Source organism: Sus scrofa, chromosome 16, assembly GCF_054392235.1.
Source record: "Sus scrofa isolate SSC_HxYL_T2T_F1_AM1 chromosome 16, Sscrofa_HxYL_maternal_Yorkshire_Landrace_v2.0, whole genome shotgun sequence".
In the NCBI taxonomy this organism is placed as follows: domain Eukaryota; kingdom Metazoa; phylum Chordata; class Mammalia; order Artiodactyla; family Suidae; genus Sus; species Sus scrofa.
In genome coordinates this window covers 41,166,679-41,187,219 of record NC_139398.1, presented here as the reverse complement: position 1 = coordinate 41,187,219, position 20,541 = coordinate 41,166,679, and the positions used below count along the sequence as shown (strand labels likewise).

General features: G+C 36.2%; 1 protein-coding gene across 8 annotated transcripts in view; it reads right to left on the bottom strand.

The window, feature by feature from the left end:
* The window catches only part of MRPS30 (mitochondrial ribosomal protein S30), a 248,226-nt gene that overhangs the window by 142,501 nt on the left and 85,184 nt on the right, over positions 1 to 20,541 (bottom strand). Inside the window, exon 8 of one of the 8 annotated variants that reach the window (XR_002339737.2) lies at positions 16,605 to 17,479. The exons of the other annotated variants lie outside the window; for them this stretch is intronic. The gene's annotated coding sequence lies outside the window, so the exon portion shown is untranslated. Of the gene's footprint in view, positions 1 to 16,604; positions 17,480 to 20,541 lie in introns of those variants that run through there. 8 annotated transcript variants of the gene reach the window in all.

The window sequence follows — 20,541 nt, the reverse complement described above, 5'->3', positions numbered from 1 at the left end:
TTGGGTGACTAATAAGCATCCAAAGAGTAATATTAAAAACAAGTAAAACAACTAAGCTGTATTGCATAAAAGTGTCCATGTCCCTAGATAACTTTTATCTTTAAAGTTCTGTCTCTGAAAACCATGACCAGAATTATGACCTCTGAAATACACTCGACAAAGGTATATGATTTTGCTAGGATTTTCAAATTAAAAATGGTTTTTAACACAATCAATTTGATTTTGGTGTTCAAGAGGTGTGAATAAAAGGGCACCTCAAAGCTTTATAGTTACAATGAAAAAAGGAAAGTCGAATATGGGTACACTATTTGTATTAGAAAAAAATCCAAAAAGGAATCATCATCATTTTAGGCTGATCCTTCTGCAAATAACGTTTTTATTTTTCAAAGATTTGTCACCTCCTAACATAAAGGGGGATATGCTTTATTTTCAGTTACAAATGAAGAAACATATAATGCCATTTGATCTGGAAAATGTAACAGCCATGAAAGCACTGAATATTAGTGCTCTTTTAATGGCTTTTGAGAATTTTTGCCCTTAACATATGTGACAATAGTCTGTGATTGCTTCTGACTTGGACCCAGAATTTTCACCAGCATCAGTTTTAAATAAGCAGATAATCCATTGAGATGCTGTTACAGAATTATTATTATTATTATTATTTTTGTTTGTTTTGCTTTTTAGTGTTGCTCTGTGGCATATGGAGGTTCATTCCCAGGCTAGAGGTCTAATCAGAGCTATAGCAGTTGGCCTATGCCACAGCCACAGCAATGCAGGATCTGAGCTGCATATGCAACCTACACCAGAGCCCATGGCAATGCCAGGTCCTTAACACACTGAATGAGGCCAGGGATCAAACACACAACCTCACGGTTCCTAGTCGGATTTGTTTCTGCTGTGCCACAACAAGAACTTCTGTTTCAGAATGTTGATAAGTAACCATAGTTAAGCTGTTTTGTACTAATTAAGAGCAGTTGTGCACATTGACCAAATCTGATAGGAGAGAGTGGAGCTAGCAATATTTTTATTTGATAGACTCAGATATGTATAATATTTATAAATGGATGCATTTGTCCTGGCCATTTGCTTCTAAGATCCCAAATACATACTTAGTATTAATGATGTTTTTTTTTCAATTTATCACAACTAATAAAATGAGTTAAAATGCCTACTTTGCACAGTATTAAATTCTTGAAAGCAGAATACATAAGAAACAACTATAGATGGGTCAAAATATCTTAAGTTTCAAGACAGTTGCTTTAATACACAATGATACTGCTGTTAGATTCCTGCAGCCAATACATCTATACTATGAATGTATATTTATGGATGTAGAAAGACCTTGATGAAATAAATTTATGTGATAATTTTCTCAAAACATATGTTTATTGAATGCTATAGTGGGTTTGTATTTTTATAAAGAGAAACAGAGAGATAACAAACATAAAACCAAATATCTGTTAAGCTATACATCAAAAGTGCAGTAGTGGTTATCATTAGGTTTTGGAATTATGGTTAATTTGCTTCATTTCTCCATATGAATTTTCAAGTTTCAGGTATTAAGCATGAACTACTTTTTGATTGGAAAATATTTTACATGTTCTTGTGTGTATATGTGTGTAATTTTTCTTCAAAGAAATTTTTCTCTGATTTCCACCTCTCTATAGAGGTTTTACAGTGGGCAGATATTTAACCATAAATAATAACATTAACAACCTCATTTTTTACTGTAATACAAGCTTTTCTGCTGAAGGATGGACATCATTCTGTAATTTGTGTGTGTGTGTGTGTGTGTGTCTTTTTGCTATTTCTTGGGCCGCCCCTGAGGCATATGGAGGTTCCCAGGCTAGGGGTCAAATCAGAGCCATAGCCACCGGCCTACGCCAGAGCCACAGCAACGCGGGATCCAAGCCGCGTCTGCAACCTACACCACAGCTCATGGCAACGCCAGATCGTTAACCCACTGAGCAAGGCCAGGGACCGAACCTGCAACCTCATGGTTCCTAGTCGGATTCGTTTACCACTGGGCCACGACGGCAACTCCTGTAATTTTTTATTAATGAAAAGATGACTTCAAAATTTCTAAAGACATCAAAGTTGAGAGAGAAAGGTTTTATTCTACAATTAAGGTTGTCTAGCACAATAAAATTGCCATGGATAAAGCAATTTGCCTTTTAAATGTTTAAAGATGATTTAATATCAGCCATAAGCCATGAAAAGCATTGCTAAGAAAGGAGTTTTATTCCATGATGGCTGAGATTAAAGACTTTTACTGTTTGTTTACTTCTTCAAGGAAAACAAAATGCCATTGAGAGAGAATGTATTAGGCAATTTAACAATTGTCATTTGGAAAATTAGGCAATTTAACAGTGTGAATCACTAACCACTCCTTCTGGCAAACAATTTATCCTGTCCTATTTCTTGAAATACTGAGAACTAGTTTAGGTTGCAAAATTGGTGATAATCATGATAAACTGTAGTAGTCAATTCACTTCAGCAAATACTAATAAACAGTGACTTTGTTTTGCTAGCCTGTGAGCCTGTAAAATCTGGATCCAGCACTTCCTAACTCTGAGACATTGAACAAGTTATAAATCTCTCGCTTCTTTGTTTCCTCAAGTGTAAAATGGAGGTTATAACTATCTCCAAGGGTTAAATAGGCCAGAAGCATCAGGGGCCAACCACATGTCATTATGCAAAAATCAGAAAATGTCACCTTCTCAGATGTGAACATTATGTTTTCAACATCACCCATCTGAGAAGGGGATTCATGGACAAGTTTATGGAATATCTCAAGTTAGGCCCCAATTATTTTTTTCTAAAAAGCTCCCATAAACACCAGAGTGTTTGTCAACTACGTTGTAATATGCCTTATATAATATTGGTATGATCTTTGATAAAGATAATTTAAAAAGAAAATAATATCATTGTATTTGTAACTAGTATATGGATTAGTATTAAACTGAAAAGGTATACACACGGGTATATTTGAAAGGGTATATTTTTCTTCAATCTTTATTTTTAAACATTTGCAGTTAAATCTTTCTTCACTGTCCTTTAAAGATTTATTGAGTAAAATTCTGTTTTTCTGCCAGTTTTAGGTTTTAAAAATTCCAATCCACTCTAACACAATTTTTTTTTTTTTTTTTGTCTTTTTGCCATTTCTTGGGCTGCTCCTGCAGCATATGGAAATTCCCAGGTTAGGGGTTGAGTTGGAGCTGTAGCCAACTTACACCAGAGCCACAGCAACGCAGGATCCGAGCCGCATCTGCAACCCACACCACAGCTCACAGCAACGCCGGATCCTTAACCCACTGAGCAAGGCCCAGGGATTGAACCCACAACTTCAAGGTTCCTAGTCGGATTCATTAACCTCTGAGCCACTATGGGAACTCCCACTCTAATCCAATTTAAAACATCGAGCTCGTATCTGATTTATTGCTCCTCTCCTCCCCTCAATGCCTCTGACAGAGGTCAGAAAGGTGGAAAGGGCATGGTCAGCTCTTCCATATCCCCCTTCTTTCGCTTTTCTGGATCCATTTCCTCCAGAATTTTAAAGACCAGGATTAGTGTTTATAACAAAGGGAGCAAAGATTTTTTACTTAACTGGGCTATTATAGCTCTTGTCTGTCTTTTGTGACTTCTTTGGCTAACCTGACTGTGCCATTGGGGGGCAGTCTTGACAAAGACCTCTTCATGGAGCACACAAGTGGGTTATGGGGGCAGGCAGGTAGTACAACTTTCCAGTTTCTGCAGTGCCAGCTTGACTTTCATCCCCAATGCATGGAGGATGTCCCAGTGTTTGACTACAGCTTCTCTCTCTATTGCCTTATCTCCTCCTAATTCTAGTCTCTCCCCAGGTACATCTTCCCAGAGAAAAAAATATCAAGTCTGCTGCATATGAAGAAGTCCATCCAGGAAATGAGTTGCCAATCTCACCTTCTTCTCTGTGGATTCTATCGATTCTTTTGGAGCTATTCCCCATTTGGCTTGACAGGAGGAGAAGGATAGGGAGTCAAAACATCATTCCTCATACCATATAATATTACTTATATGTGGAATCTAAAATGTGACACAAGTGAACTTAACCATGAAACAGAAACAGATTCATAGGCATAAAGAAGAGACTTGGGTTACCAAGAAGGGTGATGTGTAGAGAGAAGGATTGGGAATTTGGGATTAGTAGATGCAAACTACTATATATAAAATGGATAAACAACAAGGTCTTATTCTATCACACAGGGAAGTATATTCAGTATCCTATGATAAATCATAATGAAAAAGAATATGAAAAAGAATGTGTATGTGTATGTACGACTGAATCACTTTGCTCTACAGTAGAAATTAACACAACCTTGTATATCAACTATACTTCACTAAAATAAATACATAAAAAAATCACTTCTCAGGTAGAAGACTTAGGATTCTCTGAATGCAATGAATTTTCTAAGGGTCGGGAAGGTAGAGAAGGACTCAGGAAGTGGTTGAGAGTAGCCAAGTTGATTTGAATATTTTAAATAAGCCCTGGACAAAGTTCTGGAGACTACTTTTTTCAGTTCTATTTTGAATAGTCCTGTGGTAGATAGAACAATAGCTTCCAAAAGGTGCCCAGGTCATAATCTATGAGATCTATGAAAGTGTTGTATCACACAGCAAAGGGAAATTAAGGAAGCAGATGAACTGGACTAAAGATAAAGACATTATCCTGATGGATTATCCAGGGAGGCTGGGGATCAGGGGGCATTGTAATCACAAGGATCAATAAATATGGACACGGGAAGCAGAGGAGTTGGGGGCAGAGAGATACAATGTGAAAGAGATGACAAGCCACTGCTGGCTTTGGAAGATGGAAAGGGGCCACAAGGCAAGGAATGTAGGCAAATGCTGGACACTAGACAAGGCTCCAGAAGGAATGTAGCACTGAAGACATCTTGATGTTAGCTCAATGATACCCATTTTAGACTCCTCACTTCTAGAACTGTAAAATAATAAACTTGTGGGGTTTTTAAAATTTTTTATTCATTTTTTAATTTAAAAAAATTCTTTTTGCTTTTTAGGGCTGCACCCACTGGGCATATGGAAGTTCCTAGACTAGAGGTCAAATAAGAGCTGCAGCTGCCAGCCAACCCCTCAGCCACAGCAATGCAGGCTCTGAGCCATGTCTGCAAGTGACCTACACCATAGCCACAACAACCTACATCACAGCTCATGGCATCACCAGATCCTTAACCCGCTGAGCGAGGCCAGGGATAGAACCCTCATCTTCTTGGATATTAGTCGGGTTCATAACCCACTGAGCCACAACAGAAACTCCAAATTTGTGTGGTTTAAAGACACCAAGTTTGTAGTGTTTATAGCAATTTGTTTCTGTAGCAATAGGAAATTAAAACAGGGTCCTAGTAATCAGCTTTAAACCACCCCCACCCCCCAAAAAAATCCCTCTCTCTTTTCTGTTTCATCACCAAGAGATACCAAAATACAAAACCAGGCTGTATTTTCCAAGTAGTTTGCTCATGTAAATCTTCTATTTTACTTGGAAAATACAACCTGGTTTTGTAATATGACAAACTGAGCTATCCACATTCAACATATGCTCCAAGATCATGTTTGTGAAGCAATGATTCTTCTTTTTTTTTTTTTCCTTAAGAGACATTAATCTGTGTGCGAGAATGCATTGTCATGGTCAGAGAACTGTTCATCTCCTTTGCACTGAAATGGTCGGCTTGAACACACTAAAAAAGGTTTTGCTACAAGGCCAGGAAGTTTGAAATAAATTCAGTAGCCAACCAGCAGTCATTGAATATTTTGGGGCAGAAAAGAGACATTCTGAGAATGGAACTTATGAAAAAATTGCTCTGGCAATGGTATGTAGAATTGTTAGGGGAAAGAGGATAAACAATAAACATTTAGATATTTATTACTTTAGAAGAGTCAGGGGATAATAACTACCTGAAACTAGAACATGGTAATGACAAAAAAAAAAAATGGGAGAGATTAATTAAAAATAAATTGTTGATAAATTTTAGTGGTTAACTTGACTTGAAAGGACAGACATAAATGAGTCAAAGATAAATTCTAATTTTTGTGTCTGAATGACTGGGAGACTGAGGGTACAAAGCTGCTGCTGCAAAAAAAAAAAAAAAAGTTGCAGAAAGGAAAATGATTGCAATAACGTCGAAATACATTCCTAGACTCAGAATGGAATTGTCCCTGCCTGGAATGCCACTCAACAAACTGAAACTTACATAGCATTTATGTTTCTGTAAATGCTCCTCTTACCCAGAAACATATATCTAACCAGCCATTTCTCAAAAGCCAGGCCAACTCTGGGCTCTCTACTTATTTCCTTGTTTTTATTCATTTCTTATATTTTCTTTTCCTTGTTTCTTATTCATTTTCTGTTTCTCTCTTCCTTGTTCTTTATTCCTTACCCTATAAAAAGCCTCCTGCCTTCCACCCCATTTTGCAGTTCTCTGGGCTCTTGAGAAGAGAGACTGGGGTTGTCACGATGGGATAAAGTGTATTGTATCACCACCTTGTCTTCTTTAATCATTTTAAATAATAATAAATACATTAATACTTTGCTGGCATTTTACAGCTAAAAAGCACCAGAAATTTATACTGGGAAAAATAAACTTTAGAGCCTGTACTTACAGAGTAGAAATTATTCTACTCATGTGCCATTAATTCATTTCATTGAAACTTAAGCCTGATTCCCTTGAAAGATACTCTAAGAGAAATATAAATTAATTATTTGTCAATTCATTTGGGCTACTATAACAAAAATAAACATCTCAAGCAATAAACATTTATTTCTGACTTTTGTGGAGCATGGGAAGTCTGTGATTAAGGTGTCAGCAGATTCTATGTCTGTAAAGGCCCACTTCTTGACCTATAGATTGACACTGTGTCCTCATATAGAAAAAGGGGCTAGGGAGCACTCCTGAGTCCTTTTTATAAAGGCACTAATCCTATTTATAAGTGCAATACTCTAATGACCCAATCACCTCCCAAAAGCCCCACCTCCAAATACTGTCACACTGGGGGTTAAGTTTCACCACATGAATTTTGAGGGGGTCACAAACCACTATATTTGTTTTGCTGTGGAGCATATATATAGAGATCTTTATGCTATCATTTAGATCTACAGAGTTGGATTTTTTAAAGCTAACTAGTCTTAAAACTATCTATTTGTCTCTCACCGAAGATAGCCCAGGTGGAAGTAAAAGCACAAGTTACTTTTCTTACTTTCATTTTCTTAAATTTCAGAAACATTTGATAGAAGCAGCAGCATATCAGAGCTGCTTCTAGCAAATGTTGCTGGTGGATGAGGTTCAATTACCACCACTATAGTGTCAAACCACTCAATACACTGTTCTTACTGACATGATAGTGGTGGTAACTGAATCTTTCTTAAAAAGTCAATGATTAAATCATTCCTCAATTTTTATCCATGTTAATTGATGCTTATTTTTATAATGTTCCTACACAGAGAATATGCCTATTTGGATTCTATTCAGTAAAGAGAAACCTCCCAGGTATTTTAAGCAAGAAGAGCTTTAATACAGAAAATTAGCACCTGTGGAATGTTTGAAGGGCTGGAGCAAAAGGGTCTCATTGAGACTTGTGCCACTGAAGGCCACAGAACAGAGTAGTTACTACGTCCACCACACTCTAGAAGGGTTAGGAATCTGAAGGCTGCCCAAGGAAGTTCTAGGTTCAAGATCATACTTCTCTGTAGCACACTGATGATCAAGAAACCAGGATTGAGAAGCTGCTGAATCACCACTGTTAACTCTTTCTCAAATTGGTACAACCACTATGGCAAACAGTATGGAGGTACCTTAGAAAACTATACATAGAACTACCATATGACCTAGGAATCCCACTCTTGGGCATATATCTGGACAAAACTTTTCTTGAAAAAGACACATGCACCTGTATGTTCATTGCAGCACTATTCACAATAGCCAAAATACAGAAACAACCTAAATGTCCATCAACAGATGAATGGATTAAGAAGATATGGTATATATTCACAATGGAATACTACTCAGCCATAAAAATAATGAAATAATGTCATTTGCAGCAACATGGATGGAACTAAAGACTCTCATATTAAGTGAAGTTAAGTCAGAAAGACAAAAACAAATACCATATGATATCACCTATATCTGGAATCTAATATATGGCACAAATGAACTTTTCCACAGAAAAGAGAATCATAGACATGGAGAACAGACTTGTCGTTGCCAAGGGGGAAGGGGAGGGAGTGGGATGGACTTAGAATTTGGAGTTAATAGATGCAAACTATTGCCTTTGGAATGGATAAGCAATGAGATCCTGCTGTATAGCAATGGGAACTATATCTAGTCACTTATGATGGAGCATGATGGAGGATAATGTGAGAAAAAAGAATATATACATGTATGTGTGACTGGGTCACCATGCTGTACAGTAGAAAATTGACAGAACACTGTAAACCAGCTATAATGGAAAAAATAAAAATCATTATTAAAAAAAAAAAAGCTGATGGCTAAACATGGAATCCTGCTGCAGAAAACAAAAACAGAACAATTTTTCCACCTCATTGGTTACAGAAGGCAATAGCTAGAAGTAGAAGGAAGATGATGTTTGTCTCACTTCATCTTCTAAATCTCACACAGGGCATTTAATAGGCAGAAAATGATTTATATCTGGAATGCTAATGACAAGGAAACGAAGTATTTAGCTTTTCAGGCCAAATGACACAAGAAGGTCTCAAAAAAGGAGTAAAAATAAATAAATACTGGGTGCTAATTAATCTTATCCAATACAATGTTTCACTTTAAAACCTTTATCTTGTTTATATCCCAAATTTTTTTTCTATTTTTCATCAATTGTTGAATGTAAATGAGCTACATTTTATTAAGGCACAGTTGTTCCTAATTATACAAAAATCAGTTAAACTAACAGTCAAAGTTCTCAAACTCTCTACTATCCAGAGCCTTGGAGTTTCGCCACATAAATAATAACTCCTCCTCATTTTGATGATCTTGAAGCAGTTATTCCCCTTAAACTGCAGAACTGTCTGCACACCAGTATGAACAATGTACTTAATGTTTCCCAGGCTTTTTCAGAGAAAGTATTTTATTTTAAATGTAGTATCTCATAAAACAAAAAGAGAAATTATGACACTACACACACACACACACACACAATTCAGAATTATCTAGTCAGTGCAATGAGTCTTTTTCACCTGACTTAGCTTAACCAAAATCTTATATTTGAACTTCCCAATTATTTATAAGTTAACAGAATGGAAAAACTTAGGTAAATGGAGAAAAAGATGGCTTCCTGGACTGGCAAGGCTTTTTTTTTTTTTTTTTTTTTTTTTTTTTTTTTTGTCTTTTTGCCATTTCTTGGGCCGTTCCCGCAGCATATGGAGTTTCCCAGGCTAGGGGTTGAATCGGAGCTGTAGCCGCCGGCCTACACCAGAGCCACAGCAACGCGGGATCTGAGCTGCTTCTGTGACCTACACCACAGCTCACGGCAACGCCGGATCCTTAACCCACTGAGCAAGGCCAGGGATCAAACCTAAAACCTCATGGTTCCTAGTTGGATTCATTAACTACTGCGCCACGACAGGAACTCCTGGCAAGGCTTTTTGAATGTCAACAAATTGATTCTAAAATGTATATGGAAAAGTGCTAGCCCTATACTAGGTAAAACAATCTTAACACAGAAGAATAAATTGGGAGTAATCACTTAATCAATATTAAGGCTTACTATTAGTTAAGGTGATTAAGATAGTGTTATACTGGTTGAGAGAAGACACATAGATCAATGAAACAGTTATAGAGAAGTCAGGCCCACACAGATATGGTCGATGATTGTTGATCAAGGCATAAAAGCAGTGGAGGAAAGATAATCTTTTCAATAAATGGTGCCGGAGCAATTGACTGCACTACATATGCAAGATTATGAACCTCAAACTAAATCTCACATCTTATACAAAATAGATCATAGACTTATAAAATTATAAAACTTCTAGGAAAACATTGGAAAAAAAACTTAGGATCTAGAATAAGGCAAAGAGTTTTTAGGCTGGACACCAAAAACATGATTTATAAAAGAAAAATTTGATCTCATTAAATTAAAAAACTTTTATATGCAAAAGATCCTGTTACATGGATAAAAATATATAATACAGAGTGAGAGAAAATACTTGAAAACATAACAAACAAAGGACTATCACTGGGGAAAACATAGAATACACATCTGTAGGATATAAAAATATAAATATAAAACTCAATAGTTTAAAAAACTGAGTTACAAAATGGGCAGAAGACATGGACAGATGTTTCACCAAAGAGGATACACACATGGCAAATAAGCACATGAAAAAATGTTCCACATTATTTCTCACCAGGATAATGCAAATGAAAACTACTTTGAGTTATCAGCAGATACTTACCTGGAGTGTCAAAAAAAAAAAAAATAGTGAAAACACCAAATGCTGGCATGGATGGGGGAAAACTAGATAATTCACACCTTCCTAGTAGGTATGTAAAATGATACATTTACTCATTATTTTTAAAATGGCATTTTCTTAAAAATCTAAGTATGCAGCTTTCAAACATCCCAGCAATTACACTCCTGAGTATTTATACCATAAAAATAAAACTTACATTCACACAAAAACCTGTACATAGTGGTTTATAGGAGCTTCATTGTGATAGACAAAAACTAGAACTCACTCAGATATCATTCAGTGGGTGAATGGTTAGACTATGGTACATCCATAGCAGGAATACTACTCTGTAATAAAAAAAAGGAACAAACTACTGATGCCCACAACAACATGTGCATCACCAAAGAAAAATACTGAACAAGAAAAGCCAATTCCAAAGGGTTACATACTATACGGTTCCATTAATATAATATTTTGAAATGAAACATTTTATTTATTTATTTATTTATTTATTTATTTATTTACCTTTTCTAGGGCCACTCCCACGGCATATAGAGGTTCCCAGGTTAGGGGTCTAATTGGAGCTGTAGCCACTGGCCTACGCCAGAGCCACAGCAACACGGGATCCAAGCCGCGTCTGCAACCTACACAACCGATCATGGCAACGCCAGATCCTTAACCCACTGAGCAAAGCCAGGGACCGAACCCGCAACCTCATAGTTCCCAGTCGGATTCGTTAACCACTGCGCCATGACAGGAACTCCCTTGAAATGACACATTTTTAGAAATGGAAAGAAGATTAGTGAGTTGCCAGGGTTAGGGATGGGAGAAGGTGGGAGGTAAGTGAGTAAGTTATAAATGGGCAATATGAAGGATCCCTGTTTTGAGAACTATTGTGTATCTTGACTGTGATTATGAATGTGCAAACCTACACGTGATAAAATTTGATAGAACTAAACACACACACACCCCTTCACACACAAGTGAATATAAGCAAAACAGAAAATCTGAATAAAATATGTGACTTATTCAATGTCAATACCAGATTACCATACTGTATTATAGTTTTGTTAGATATCACCACTGGGGTAACGATATCTCTCTGTAGCATTTCTCTGTGTTATTTCTTACAACTGCATATAAATTTAAGATTATCCTGAAAAAAATTTCAATTAAAAATCTCAGGAGTTCCTGTCGTGGCTCAGTGGTTAACAAACTCAACTAGTATCCATGAGGACAAAGGTTCGATCCCAGGTCTTGCTCAGTGGGTTAAGGATCCGGCGTTGGCGTGAGCTGTGGTTTAGGTCAGACATGGCTTGGATCCCACATTTCTGTGGCCGTGGTATAGGTCAGCTGTAGCTATGATTTGACCCCTAGCCTGGAAACCTCCATATGCCTCGGGTGCAGCCCTAAAAAGACCAAAAAAAAAAAAAAATTAATAATAATGTGGACGAATTGCTTTAAATTATAGTTAGATCTCTTGTACCACTCAAAAGCTGTTTCTTCAAATCTATTTACTAAAATATTTTACTGGAATATACTAATCATGTTCACATATACTTGCTTGGAACAATAAAAAGGTGATAATACAATGAACTTGAGAAATTTAATGACAATTTACTAAGTTCCTTTACTTAAAATAAATTAATTTAGTTTTAAATATATGAATTATCTCACGCTGAACAAATTTATATTATAAAATAGCCCCCAATCTAAAGTGTGAAAAGAAAGTTCAAGAGAAATTCTTTGAGGAAAAAGTAGAAAGCTATAAACATTAAATGTGAGCTTGATTCTTGTGAGAACTAGATTTTCCTTTATAAAAGTGAGTCTTAGAAGAGACAAGGATCAACACCCCAAGTTTTATCCCCTCTGCACTTTGCACTTTGGACCAGGTGTTGAGCTAAGACATATCTGGATTAAACCCTTTTGTTTTGTGGTATTCTTGGAAAATAGAATCTATGCTCTTCTGCATTTCATTCATACAAAAGCTTTAAATTTTTTTGTTTACCAATTACTCCAGCACTTCCAATTGTGAGGTCAAAATATGCAGCATAAAATTGTATTTCCTTGACTTCTGTTTTATACATCTTCAGATAAACTTTTAAGCATCTCAAACAAGCATTGATTGAGGTTATTTCAGGATAAGGTAGCTTCCTCTAACTGTACTTTGAGCTCAAAATAATTGTGAGGAGTGCCCTTTGTAAGGACTTAAGTAATAAAATGTGAATCCCTTATGCTAATGAACAATTCTGAAGGTTGAAAAAAAAAACTCCAGAAAAGCTTGCCTTCTATTTTGGCATATTCCTCACTTAATCCCATCATATCTCCCACCTCAATTATACAAAAAAAGTCCTCAAGTATGACCTCTAAAGTAAAAACAAAAGAAATATATTATAACTGAAGGGAAAATTTTTTCAAGAAAACTTACACTAAAAGTTGTTGCAAGTCTAAGTGCAGAATTTGATTTTGAAGTTCCTTGCTATTAAAAGCAAATATTAACTATGGCGAATCACTTAAACATTTTTTAAAAAGTGTAATAATAATATTTTTTTCTATCAATAAATAAATTATCAAGGACTGTGCTGTGTATGGCCTTATGAAAAACAATAAATAATACAAGGTGGTATCTTTAAAGTAGTTTTAGATAAAAATCAAGTAATTTATTTTTAAGAGGTGAATATTGATTTTTATTAACCATAAATTTATAAAGGAGATTCTGTGTATGGATATAGGTAATGTTTAGTAAAAACATAATAGATAGCATTGAAAATTGATAGAAACTAATCCTTTCCTCATTTCCATCTCCAACACTCAATCTACAAATCTTTCTGATTTTATCTTATACCCTTCCTCAAATCCATATAATTCAACCAGGAACCTACCACCACCCCCAAAACCTGACTGTCATTTCAACCACTCACATGAGTAAACTGGATGCCTAGTACCCAGCTAGCTTCCCAAGGTGGCTCAATTATCAAATCAAGTTCTACATTTGATCAGCTGAACAGGTCTGCACTTTAACTTCAAGGGATATTAGAAATTGTAGCTTTTGAATTATGTCTTTAAAAAAAAGTCACAGTGCTCCAAGATGTGAGTGTTCAAGAACTTTCAGGGATCCACCTCAAAGGCTTTGCCTGATAGAACTTCTCCTTATCTCCAGTCTCCTTTCAAGCCACCACTTCTCTTGTTTATATCATGCAGCCATTATGAATTTCTTTCATTTCCTTAAATGTACCAAACTCTATTCTGACTTATGCCTTTAAACATGCAGCTCTCTTTACTTAAAAATCTCTTTCCCTAGCTTTTTACTCGGATAATTTCTACTCATTCTTGGAGTTTGAAACTAAAGATGATGTGACGGTTAATTTTCTGTCAACCTGCACATCTATGATGCCCAGTTGTTTGGCCAAACACCAGTGTAGATGTGGCTGTGAAGGGATTTTTCTTTTTAGATGTGACTAACATTTGAATAAATAAACTTTGAATGAAGCAGATTACCCTCTAAAATATGAGTAAACCTCATCCAATCAGTTGAAGGTCTTAAAAGACTGAGATCCCCTAAAAAAGAAGAAATTCTGCTTCAAAACAGCCTTCAAATTTGAGACTGCATTATCAGTTCTTGTGGGAACTCCTTGCCTGTCCTGCAGAATTCGAACTTGCAAACTCCTACAGTTGAGCAGGCAAGTCCTTAAAATCTCTCTCTCTGTGTACACACACACACACACACACACACACACACACACACACACACACACAACCATTGGTTCTGTATCTCTCTGGAGAATGCGAACTACTACTATTGATTTACTCAAAGAAGCCTTCTCTCACTTTCTAAAAATAGGTGAAATCTCTTCATTGCAGCCTCTAAATACTTTATCCCCTGTGATAATATTCACATGTATAATCACTTTATCATTCACCCCTTAAGACTGTGATTTCAATGAAAAACCAATTGCCTTGTGTGTTGCTAAGACCCATGGTATAGTAAGATGCACTGCTTAGAACATAGCTGGGACCCAAAAATTATGCTTTGCATTTGATAAAAAAACAAACTCTAGAGTCAGAGTGGCAGCCTTCAAATACTGCCCCCACTCTCAACAGTTCCACATCCTTGGAAAAATTACTTTATCTCTCTAAATCTTAGTTTCCTCATTTATAAAAAGGGTATAATAATTCTCCTTTCATAGGCTGATTTTGAAAGTTAAAAGATGATAAATGCAAATCATTTAGCACCATGCTTGGCAAAGAGTAAGCACACAACAAATGCCAGCCTCTCATATCATTATTTTATTATTTTTATTTAACTCTTCCTCTAAAATTTTTGTTTCCTGAGTTGTAACTTCATAACAATTACCAGTTATCAGGAACAACAACAGATCTTACTTATGTAGCCCATAGTCACTCCTTTTCTCACTCATATTCATTAGCAGAGTCGGCTCCCCCACCCCATGACAGAGGGTAAAACACCAGATACTCCATCTCCTTCTTCCTTTGCAGTCAGAGTGGCCATGTGACCAAGTTCTGGTCAATGAAATGAAGTAAGTCCAGAAGGGGATTCTGGGGACATGACCTTGCTAACAAAAGTCAAAAAGAAAATCTGCCTCTTCCTCTCTGTTTTGGACAGCCCCCTGTAAGATGGTAGCACCTGGTGCAGCAAAAGAAGGCACCACGGGCACACTGAGAGTGGCAGAACAAAAGGTAGAAATAGCCAGAGTCCTTTCTGAAAACTTGCTTTGCTGGACCAATCCTGGAACTTTCTATTTCTCATTTTTTGTTTAGTAACAAAAATATTCTTATTTTTAAAATCACTCTTAGGTATTTTAAGAGTTGCAGCCAAATGCATTCTGATATCTCAGTTTAAAACTGATGTTTCCCAAGGCACGAGTTTGCATAAGGCTGTGTAATGAAATCCACCGGGTAGGAACCCATCTCTATTATCCCAAACTTTGCAGACTGTAACTGTCCTGGACTAAGGAAAAGCACAAGGCACACGCATAGCTTCTCCACTGGAGTGCCTCTGTGCTCTGTTATAAAGCTCTTTGATGATGATAAAATATGTGTGAAGTGCTAGTGACTGATCTATTCGAGCAAAGAAATAAGGCCAACTCTTATGGGCTAAAGCTAATTGTGAACAGCTAACTTCTTATGCTCAAAGAGGGTTAAATTTATAAGTCTACAATCATGGCTATAAAGCACAATTATTAGCATTCCTGTAAGAAATGTAAATTGGTTTTTTTCAAGTTTGAAGCTCTCTAGGCCACAACCTCTTTATTTCTCACTGAAATGATTATTTGGATAATACCCTGGAAAAGCATATTTTTTGATGATAAAAGATGACTTAGAGATATAAGTATTAAATCTTTTGTTAATTTTTAGAAAGGGTGAGCTTTGGGAACAATGGTGATCTTGAGTCATGTTATAATTTCCTTTTCAGTGAATCAGAGATTGAATTTCCAGGTTGCAGGCTCACTATAGAAAATGAGACACTGTCCAGGCATGCGACAGAGTCTCTGAGAGGCCACATGGGGAAGAGGAAGCCAGCACTGACTAAATGCCTGCTCTGTGCCAGAAGCTGTTTACACTCATATTCTTAATTCTCACCAAACCTCCCCAAGTTGGGTAGAATTTTCCCTTTGTTACATAACCAGCAAATTGAGACACAGAATTTTAACAAACCGCAAGTTTTTTTCCTAATATGAACCTCTCAGTTTACAAATTCTTACTATGAGAAATTATTTGTGACCCAATAAGCAAGAATGTCTTCATACTTATTTCTGTCTGGTTATAATTTAAAAATTTATTGAACTTGAAATACCAATAATGTCAATATTATCAAGTTTTTATACGTCCAAGGAGTTCTTTTTCATCCAAACCAAGTTAAGACACTAGACCATAAAGTATGAAGACTGGGGAGAACGCAGACTCGAACACGGGGTTACTTTCATTTGGTTTAATACAAAACTAAGCAATACAAAGAAATCAACCAGATAATGATAGAGGTGAGTAGAAGCAGCTCCTCAACATTTAAGTAGTTGCTAATTACTTACATGCTAGTTCCCTTCAAAGTTCATTCACGTTTCAGTGGCCAGTGCCACCTGTGTGGGATAATCATCCTGCTAGATCAGGGTTACTCAGATCTCTGGGTTCCCTGTTTTTTTGTTTTTTGTTTTGTCATTTTTTTGTCTTTTTAGGGCTGCACCCATGGCATATGGTGGTTCCCAGGTTAGGGGTCAAATCGGAGATACAGCTGCCAGCCTACACCACAGCCACAGCAATACAGGACCCAAGCCGTGTCTGCAACCTACACCACAGCTCATGGCAATGCCAGATCCTTAACCCACTAAGTGAAGCCAGGAATCGAATCCACATTCTCATGGATCCTAGTTGGGTTCGTTAAACAGTGAGCCACAACGGGAACTCCTAAAATGCTTGTTTTAAACCACTTTGTTTTGGGTGTTCTCCAGTAGAGCTTTAGTAACCAGAATAGATGGTCAGGTGCCAGTCACTTTTTTCAGTCTCGCTTCGTGGAATATAGGAAACCTAAAGCTTAGGTAAAAGAGTAGATCCATTTTATTTATAACCTCATGCCATACCATCTTCTCTGCTCATAAGGAATTTTTTCTGTTATAAATTTACTACAAGTATTTCCGAAAACCTTGTAAAAAAATATACTCTAGCAAAAGTCCTATCAAAAAATAATAAACCTCAAGAGTACATGATAAAATCTTAATTCTTCTTGCACTCCCAAATATATTTGGGGGTAGTATTAGTTAGGATTAGCTTTTGCTACTTGTGATAGAAAACTGAAATTAATAATAACTAAATAACTAAATGCACACAATTTTTATCCTGGTATTTTACAGTCTAATGTTCTGGAGTCAGACAGAATACCTTAATCTCAGCAATGTTTCATTAGAGACACATACACTTTTCCCACCTTCTAATAATCCACTTCTATGGTGTGATCCTTTTCTGCATGATTCAAAATGGCTGCTGTTGTTCCAGTTATTACTTCTACATCCCAGTCTGCAAAAATTAGAAAAAAGAAGCAGTGGGCTAAACTACCTATTTAGCATACTTTCAGGAAGTTGAACATTCCATTTCCACTTTTGTATCTGTCAGAACCCATATGGTCACACTTAGCTGCAAAGATACCTGGGAAATGAAGCATATCTGGGAAAGTAATGTGTCCAGTTAACATTCAGAGGTTCTGTTCTGAAGACAAAACGAAGAATGTATATGTAGTACTACTAGAATTCTCCTCCTACAGAGAGCACTGCACAGAAAAACATTTCAGCTGAGTACTTATTGCCAAGAGAAGAGGGAACACTAAAGATGTACCTACTGCGAGTCAGACTACATTGTTCACCTAAACTTTGATGTAGCAATTATTGGTCTTATTTTATATGATAGACACTGATTCATCAAATTTAAAAAACATGCCCATGTTTATATTGCCAATAGGCAACAGAAATACAGTACACCTTGAGAAAGACTTTCTGACCCCAACATCCACTCTTTACTTCCTCAAAAGAGGAGAACCCTGGAGAGAGGTGTGGTCATGGCCTTTGAAGCAGGAGTCTGTGTCTTGCTTGGTATCAGCTACTGACCACTCACAATGATAAATGATGATGATGGTGACTTTTATTGAGCACTAAATGCAGGTGCTCCTTTAAGTTCCAAACAGGTTATTAATTCATTAGTGTAGATTCTGCAGATTTCTTTTTTTCTAAATAGCATGGTTTACTTTTAGTTAAAAAGAAATAACAACCTTTTGAACATTTTTTTAGTGATTTCTAAGGAAGAGGACCATGACTTCGTTCAAATATTCAAAGTGATTGTTGATACAGTGAATTTTTTTGCCCAGCACACCAGTATACTCTAAGTAACTTGATTTAACTGAAGAAAGAGATTTCTTACTTTAAGATGTTTTGGTTTATCAGTGTACTAAACTGAAAAATAATTCAAATGTCAAATATTAACGTTGTAAGAAGTACTGTGAATTTTTAACCTTCTCTGATATACTTTGGAAATGGTTATTTCCAATATTTTACACTTGGCGGTACGTGGGTTTATTTTTCATTAAAAGGATAACACTGTGCATGCCTGGGAAATTGCTGAAAACTGGTGTCACCCAACGACTTTAGAACTTATAAAATTATTGTCCTGTTAAAGCATTATAGTCCTTGAAATCCATGAAGCCTAAAATAATAGTTCTAAGAAAAATCTGGAGTCATCAGAATAACACCACTGCGAAGTAACAACATAAATAGAATAAGATCAATTAAGAACACCACTCCAAAGTGACCTGGGTGGGAAGAGGGAGGGTTATAAGAAGGATTCCATGAAATCTGGAAACAGTTTGCCTAAAGGAAGCATACTAATACCATTTACTTTTGAATTGAAAAATATTCTCTAGATTTAATCATTTTGTTGATTTCTTTATTTCGGACCTACTTTCTCAGTTTTTGAAATACAAGTTTAAGTAGCTGTATTATTTCACAGCAAGAAACAACTAATTTTTCACTGGTGTTGACACAGGTCTCAATGGTAGAAAAATCGAGGCTGTTCTCTTTGTCAGATCTCTCTCAAGAAAAGCTTAGGTCATGAGTCTCTGGGTTTTGCAAGTAAAGATGTAAATTAAAAATTAAAAATTAAAATTATCAGGATGCTACCCAATGATTATTTATCATCTATATTTATTGTCCATAGAAATAACTAACCAAATACATTTCTATAATTCCAGCTGGTAAGGCTTTAAACAGTAACACTTAGCGGTGAAGAGATGTGTGCTGCTAAAATGCACGCTATATAGGTTTTGAACTCAATTTCAGTGAGCTATGAAATTTCTAGTATGAATAGTCATAAAAAATTGTAGTGAAGTAGCTATCTTCTAGCAAAATGTCTTTATTTTTCTATTCTCCAAGTTGTGGTCATTTTTCAAATCAAAACAGTCATAAGTATTAGACAGAGAGAAATTTCCAGTCTTGTAAATTAGGATAAATTTTAAATACTTAGCTACTAGTATCACAGACATGGTTTTATTTATAACCTACATTGGATAATTCTGGTATTGGAATGAAGATTTCAGGCATTTACATGCCATATGTAAAAGCTTGACTTGAATTCCATAAACAATCAGTTGCATTGTTAGTTCCAAAATTTTCAACCATGAATTAAAGAAGAGGGCAGTTTTCAAAACATAAAACATTACTCTATACACCACTGCTCATTAGATTGAGACTAATGTACAATAATTCTACATATTCTAAACTTTTTGACTTCCTAACTATTCTTTAAATGAAAGGAGAGGTTAATTCCCTAAGGTTCTAATATCATCTATATAAATAGCTTCAGGCTATGAAAAGATAATTTAAAAATTAAATCATTTAAAACGATAACTTTTTTTTTTTTTTGCTTTTTTAGGGCCGCACTTGCAGCATATGGGGTTGCCAGGCTAGGGGTAGAATCGGAGCTACACTTGCCAGCCTACACCACAGCTCACAGCAACGCCAGATCCTTAACCCACTAAGTGAGGCTGGGGATCAAACCTACAACCCTATGGTTCCTAGTGGATTCATTTCCGCTGCACCATGATGGGAACTCCAAAAACATAATTTAACAGTCATGAAATGAGGCCCAATAACAAAGAATGAGTTCGAAGCTGGCGTGTTATATGCTTAGTCTCCACCCTTTTCATTTCATTATATGGTCTTGAAGATTAGCTGGGTGGCTGCCAATAGTCCAAGGCTAAACAGAATTTTCAGCCAGCTATTCAGGGCAAAAGACTGGAAATGGAATATGTATAAAGAAATGGGGGGCACCGGATTTAGCAAGATAATTGCTGAGGTCGTTATGTTTGAAAACTGAACAGTTGATTGTGTGACTCAGGCAATTTCAAAGCATGACAATTTCACTTCCATTTTAATTTGCCTGGACAGGGTATTCAACATATAAACAATTAGACCTCCAAAACACGTCACAATCTAAAAATGAATGTTAGATTATTTTACCTTTCTTTGAGTTTATCTTTACTTTAGACAGATTTATTTTTAGCCAATCTGGAATTTGTGACATTTCCTATTATT